The 7,010-nt window shown below is 32.2% G+C and overlaps 1 long non-coding RNA gene across 1 annotated transcript; it reads left to right on the forward strand.

Annotated features, from left to right (window-relative positions):
* The first annotated feature begins 3,426 nt into the window (after positions 1 to 3,426).
* On the forward strand, positions 3,427 to 6,636 carry LOC108545808 (uncharacterized). The gene is made up of 3 exons (XR_001890105.1): positions 3,427 to 3,472; positions 5,147 to 5,192; positions 6,356 to 6,636. It is a non-coding gene; the product is annotated as an uncharacterized LOC108545808 (long non-coding RNA).
* The last annotated feature ends 374 nt before the right edge of the window (positions 6,637 to 7,010 follow it).

Consider the following 7,010-nt stretch of genomic DNA (forward strand, 5'->3'; position numbering starts at 1 on the left):
CACTGCCGAGACACAAGGGAAAAGGTAGATTTTCTTAAATCGTTAACCGAGCTCGTAAATCGAGAAACCAACGCGTAATCTCTCTCTACTTACGAGCAGTACTTCACCGACGAATGTGTTTTACGTTGACCACCTATTGCACAATTGCGAACTGCCAGCCACGGTACACTGCCGGTAGTAAGTGACCTCTGCCGGGATCCGAGGATTGAGAACCGCTGCGAGGCGACGGTGGCGACGATTGCGGCGACAGCGGCGCGTTATCTCGCTCGCGAAGACGCACGCTGCGCATACGCGGTTCGAATCGGCGCAGAAGTGCATTGCTAGCAGTGCGACCGCGTGCAGGCTTGGTTTGTGCTCGCCGGCTGATAGCGTTGCGCAAACGTCATCGAAAAGTTCATGATACAAAGTCACGTTACGAAAACGGCGAATGACGCGAGCGCCTCGTTATACGTCGGGTATGAGGGGGAGAGAGAGAGAGAGAGAGAGAGGAACGACGAGGGAGTGCATCGGGTGAATGTTAATGCCAATTCGAACACGGCTGTAATAATAATACCGGCGCCATAGCGATTGAGAGGCAGCGCGCGCAATGAAGAGCCTTTGGGCATAGCTTCTAACCTATGATCGCGTTTCGTGCCTCCCTTTTTGCTGCTGGTATGATGAATTTTATTATTTTATTAGAATATTGCGCTTTTACTTGCTGGGTACATGGTGTATTGGTTGTTACTGTGGTCTTGGGGAAATTTTGTTCATGTACTCTTGGGGTGGGGACTTGAATGAGGAAGACATGTAGGGATAGTGGTTTATTTTTAATTTGCTCTGTCTTTTATTTTATTTATGTTTTTGGTCTTGTTAAGTATCTATAACATGTTTGTACTATTTAGATCTTCAGAGTAGAGTTTGGGAATGTGGTCTTGGGGTGGGGATTCGAATGAGGAACAAATGTAGGGATAGTGGTTTATTTTTAATTTGCTCTGTGTCTTTTATTTTATTTATGTTTTTAGTCTTGTTAAGTATCTATAACATATATGTATTATTTAGTTCTTATTAGATTTTGATTATGTGTTGAGGTTAGGAATTTGGTTGAGAAAGAAGATATGTAGAAATAATGGTTTATTTTATATTTGGACTGTGTATATAGTTAAATTTCCTACTCTTAATGGATATATATATATATATATTCACAAGTGACTTCAATGTTATAAATCTATCTATTCATATGTGTTGCAAAAATAATTTTTCTGTATTTCTTTATACTGTTCTATTTTCTCTTATCATTACATTTACTATTGCGTTGTTACATAGTAGTCGTTGAATTGTTGTCTTTTTTAGTTAGGTCTTCTTTATTAGAATGAGAAAGTGTAATTGATGTTGCAATATTTGTTTTCTTTGTGTAAGGAGGAATACAATTACATAGAGTTAAAGGTGTTTTTAATGTGTTTGTAAGGTACTAAGGTAGAGCTAATCGAGGGTTACCTTCAGAATGATTGGTGCTGAGAGATACGGAAAATGGGAATCCAGAGGGTAATGGTGAAGTGGACTGTATAGAGGATAGTCTAAAGGAGGTCTCTCCACAGTAATACTATACTACAACTGCCCTTCTTTTTTCTGTATGTGGAAATGTGCAGAAAATATACCGATACTAAAAACAGATACTATGCATTAGTAGGTACAGTTATTTTTTATTGCATCAGTTGAAGTGTCACTATAGTCTTCGGACAAGTTCCTATTAATACCCCAATTAAATAATTTCCTAGACCTTTTTAAATTAATAATGCTAGAAGGAGCATTGGTTATTAGTGTGTCTTCATGAATTCTTTTAGTAATGTTTATTAATAAAAGAAAGTATATTTGTATAACCTAAGACAACCTGACCTAAATTCACTAATTCAGAGTTAAATTCATACTATTTATTTTTATAGCTCAAAAATTATTCCATGATGATTTAAGTATTACACAGAATCTATGAAAACTTTACAAAGTCAGGATAAAACAATTTATTTCATCAATTGTACTGCCTTTATCCACCACGTTTCTTTCAGCGGGAGAGGTTATGTTCCAAAGGAAGTACCCTACAAAAGTGATTGAATCCATGCCAATTCGAACACAGTACGTATTCTCCGATTTTACATACCACTTTTGGCAAAGCTTTTCGTTATAGAGATACCAGATGTATTCCACTTAGAACACGAGATTTCGAAAAATCTACATTTTCCTTATCATTCATTCTTCCTCTAAATTTATTCAAATTTTATGCATTAGACTTGACAATAATAATTCGTAATTTTAATTCGAATTTAATGAAAATTAGCAAACAATATCCGAAATATAATTGAAAATAATATTTCAATTATCCATTAATTCCAATATAATTCGATTATAACTGAAATATAATATTTCTAAAATTAGAAATAATATTATAAAAATATGTCATTAAGAAAAATTCTATATTAAACCCTACATTGCATTTGATCTAGTACCAATGCGTTCAGTTGATTTTCACTTTCTACAAGCACTTTCGCTATTTCAATTTCGTTTGAGTAGTGACGATCCAGCATTCTCTTTGTGCGATACCCTCTCTCCATAATATTCGTTTGACTGCGTGATTTGAGAGAATTAGAACATTGCATTCTTGACCGAGCGAAAAAACGTCAAGGATTCGCTTTTGCGCACACAGGATGCATCGCCATTGCTTGAAGTAGCGCGTTCTTACGTCGAATCGAGTATAGCCCGTGGTGATATATGAAAAATGAAACTTCTTTGGGAATATCATTTTAGCATATGAATTATTTTATAAATAAACTTTAGCAACTATTTAAAAAAGAATAAAGAAAAATTTAACAAATGAGCATTAAATTAAAAAATTAAATTGAAACTTGGAAATTATTCTAATATATTCCTAAAAATATTTTATATTTTCATGGCTCAAATTTTGAAGATATTACAAATTTTTTTGACCATCTTTTAATAAATTTATTATTCTATATACAATTTTATTATTTTTTAATAATAATGATATCTGTATTAAATATAGATTAAAATTGAGAATCATAATTAAAATAAAAGTAACACCGTTGGTTGTTAATCTTCACATTTTTGTGTAATTTCTGAGAAAGTTCCTGCTGCAGAATTAGGGTAATTACATCGCGTACAGTTACAGTATGTCAGAAATAATATCCACGATTAACCAGAAAGAAATAAATTAGTTGCTATTTCCATAATTTTCTCGCGTAAATAGCCAGTAAATCAAATGTTATCTTTGAAAAATTGCCAACGAAAGAATGTCTATTTTTACGCATTCCTTGGTATCACTAATACGTTCCACCGATTTTTCTATTTCTTATCGAACGTAACATTTTAATATCGTACTTTTCCATAAATTTTCCGATAAACGTGGTGATTTTATATAACCCACAGTCAGTATCAGACATCCTCTGCACTCAGCGTCGAAGCTACTCAAACAAACGTTCAAACAGTGAGTACTATTCTCATTCAAAATCGAAAGCAAATTAGTCGAATCTCTGTAGGAGCGATAATATTCATGAGCAAGTGAGGAGTGTTTGATATAGCAAGAGGTGTGTGAGCGAAAAACACTTGGTCTAGAGTACCAGAGGTGTGAGAGAATATGTGAATGAAGGGCACTTGGTCTGGAATATTAGACACATGATAGAACAGTGTTTGGACCAAGTACTAGGAATTATACCATTAACAAAGACTGGATGATAAACGACAGACATTTAAATTAGTTTTAGACTGTTGATGCTGTGCAGGAACAGGATGAAAAATACGTGACCTGGAGTATGCTAGAAATGTGAGGCAGTATGTGAATGAAAAATACTTAGTCTAGATTATTAGAGATGTGGAGTACTGTTTGGAGGTTCCAAGTACTTGGAACACTTGCATGAAAGAAGGATGCACAGCTATCCAAAGCTTTGAGTACTCTAGATAGAAAGGTACCACAGTGTTAATAGGATCCTGTGAGTATAATACTAGAACTTGCATGAAATAAGTGAAGATTGGTTGATAGTACGATAGACTTACAAATGAAGAACACTTGGTCTAGAATGCTAGGGCTGAAAAGGAATAGTGTGTTGAGACCTAGCACTTGGAACACTTGCATGAACGAAGGATGCACAGTTAATTAAAATTTTGAGTTCTCTAGATCCTCTAAATAGAAAGGTACCACAGTGTTAATAGGATCCTGTGAGTAATAAGTGAAAATTGGTTGATACAAACAAAGAACAATTGGTCTACTATACTAGATCTGACAGGAATAGTGTGTTGAGACCTAGCACTTGGAACACTTGCATGAGCTAAGGATGCACAGTTACTTAAAATTTTAAATTCTCTAGATAGAAAGGTACCACAGTGTTAATAGGACCCTGTGAGTATAATTACTAGAACTTGCATGAAATAAGTGAACATTGGTTGATTGTACGATAGACTTACAAACAAAGAACACTTGGTCTAGAATACTAGAGCTGACAAGAATAGTGTGTTGAGACCTAGTACTTGGAACCACTTGCATGAACGAAGGATGCACAGCTACCCAAAGTTTTGAGTTCCTTAGCTACCATAGGCTTTCAAGGTTCTCGTTACAGCGTTAATCGAATCATGTGCGAATAATGGAATTTATGTGCAATAAGTGGAGAGTATTCGATAGAGGTCTGATGCATGAGGTGCATGCGTGATACTAGTGTGCCAGAGATGTGAAAGAAGGATGTCTAGACAAAGTGCTCGAGGAATATCTTGTGAACGAAGGATGCATTACCAATCTAGGGGACTCTCTGCTCTAGAGTCCACAGGATTGTGTCAGTATAACAGAATGTATGTAATGAATGTATGTTTTGAAAATGGTGGAAAATACAGAGTACTAGAAGTGTGACAGAGTCTGAACCACTGCATGAAGATAATCCTCACCCCATTTAACTTCGAGTAAACATCTCAGAGTCTGCTTTAGAGGTAGGTATGTAAAATAAAGACAATAAAAAGATAGGAAAACAGCCTGCATACAGGGTGTCTCAGAAAAGTGTCTGTATACAGGGTGTCTCAGAAATACATATCCATATTTGAAGAGTTGAACCTACAGACTAAAATAAAATAGTGCTTTCTAGAAATTATTATGCAAGAATTTTTCTTTCATTTTAAGGTTTGAGGTTAACAGAAGGTCACACTATAGGTCAATAGTTATAAAGGTGAGGATTGTCAAAGAGTCGTTAGAGTTGTTGAGATCATGTATCAAATACTATATTAAAATAATTTTCATCCTGTACTATGTTAATTAAAATTTTATTATGTGGTTACTTGATTCATTTGATTTGTACATTTCCATTTATGTAATTGGAAATTTCAAAGTGACGAGACTAAGTAAAATTCAGGAATTTCGAAGATGAGAAGTGTAAAGTTTTATTAGGTTAATAATTTTTAAGGCTCTTTTGCCACACGATTTACGAACGATTCGCGGTCGGTTTCAAATGGGATTTCAAGTTCAAGAGTGGCGAGTTCCGGCCAGTTTCAGAGTTCAAGTGCGCAGCAGTTTAAAAAGTTCGGTTAGAATACTTCGAAATGTATCCTACTCTAAAACTCATTTAAAAATATCTCTATATTTCGAAAGTTGCAAGCTTCTTTGCGATACTATTTGTAAATTCTATAACACTTCATTAATGTTATTTATATTCCATTGTTTATGTATTTTGTAAATATTTTTCATTGAAAACTAGTACAACATTTCGTTTTAATATTTTATATAAATATTTACATTTCGAATATTTTAAATATTAAAAATATCTCACAAATTTTGTTTTCATATTATATACATATATTTATTTCATATATATTTATTTTACATATATTTAGCTATCTATTTATTTGAAAAAAGTATAGTAAAGAGTAAAATTATATTGTAATTATTTAATTTAATATTTTATTGTTAAAATTATATTTATTTTACATATATTTATCTATCTATTTATTTGTAAAAAGTATAGTAAAGAGTAAAATTATATTGTAATTATTTAATTTAATATTTTATTGTTAAAATTATATTTATTTTACATATATTTATCTATCTATTTATTTATATAAAGTATAGTAAAGAGTAAAATTATATTGTAACTATTTAATTAATATTATATTGTTAAAATTATCGTGGAAGTTGTAGAAATGAAATATTTATTGTTATAGAATTTTGATAGAGATATTTGTTATATTTTAGAGTAGATGTTGAATTTGTTAATGATCGAATTATTAGAAATATTTTGTAAAATATAGTTATTATATTTCGCAGAGAAATTTCCAATTTGTATCCTTTGTCTGTCACGATTTATTTGATATTTTCTCTTTTTCTGTTGTCAAATAGATGAGATACATATTCATTATCTTGTTGGGATTGATTTGGATGACGACGAGCATTATGGGTACGAGCATAGAAAATTCTCCTCCTATACATATTCATGACCATATTGTGATGGCTCCTCAGCGTTGTCCTGATGGGCATATTCGAATAGGTGGAAGGTGTCGAAAGCTTTACTAATATTCGTCAATCATAAAACAAACAAAAAGATAAGAAATTCCTCTATTTTCTTCGTTTGAAAAATAAAAATAAAAAACTGAAAAGAAAAATGAAAATAAAATTTTACAACTCACTGTTTATAATTAATTTTGCATATTCCTTTCAAATAAGAAATACATAGTTCGTTTTATCCTTCGCCACATAGTCAGTATTTCGATTAGCATTTTTATTTACACGAAAAAAGGGAACGAAAATTATAAAAAATAAAAAATTCTTCTATTTTCTTTACTTAAAAAATGAAAATAAAAATAGTGTAAGGAAACATGGGAAACATAGAAAAGAAAAATTTACTTCTATTATTTGTAATAATAATATAATAATAATGATAATATGATAATGATAATGCTTAATTATTATTTCGATTATCATTTTTATTTACACGAAAATCAGCCAAATTTAGATCTATCGTAAGAAAGGAATGAAAATTATAAAATGCAAAAAT

This window comes from Eufriesea mexicana, unplaced genomic scaffold (genome assembly GCF_001483705.2).
Source record: "Eufriesea mexicana isolate 0111107269 unplaced genomic scaffold, ASM148370v2 scaffold577, whole genome shotgun sequence".
Lineage (NCBI taxonomy): Eukaryota > Metazoa > Arthropoda > Insecta > Hymenoptera > Apidae > Eufriesea > Eufriesea mexicana.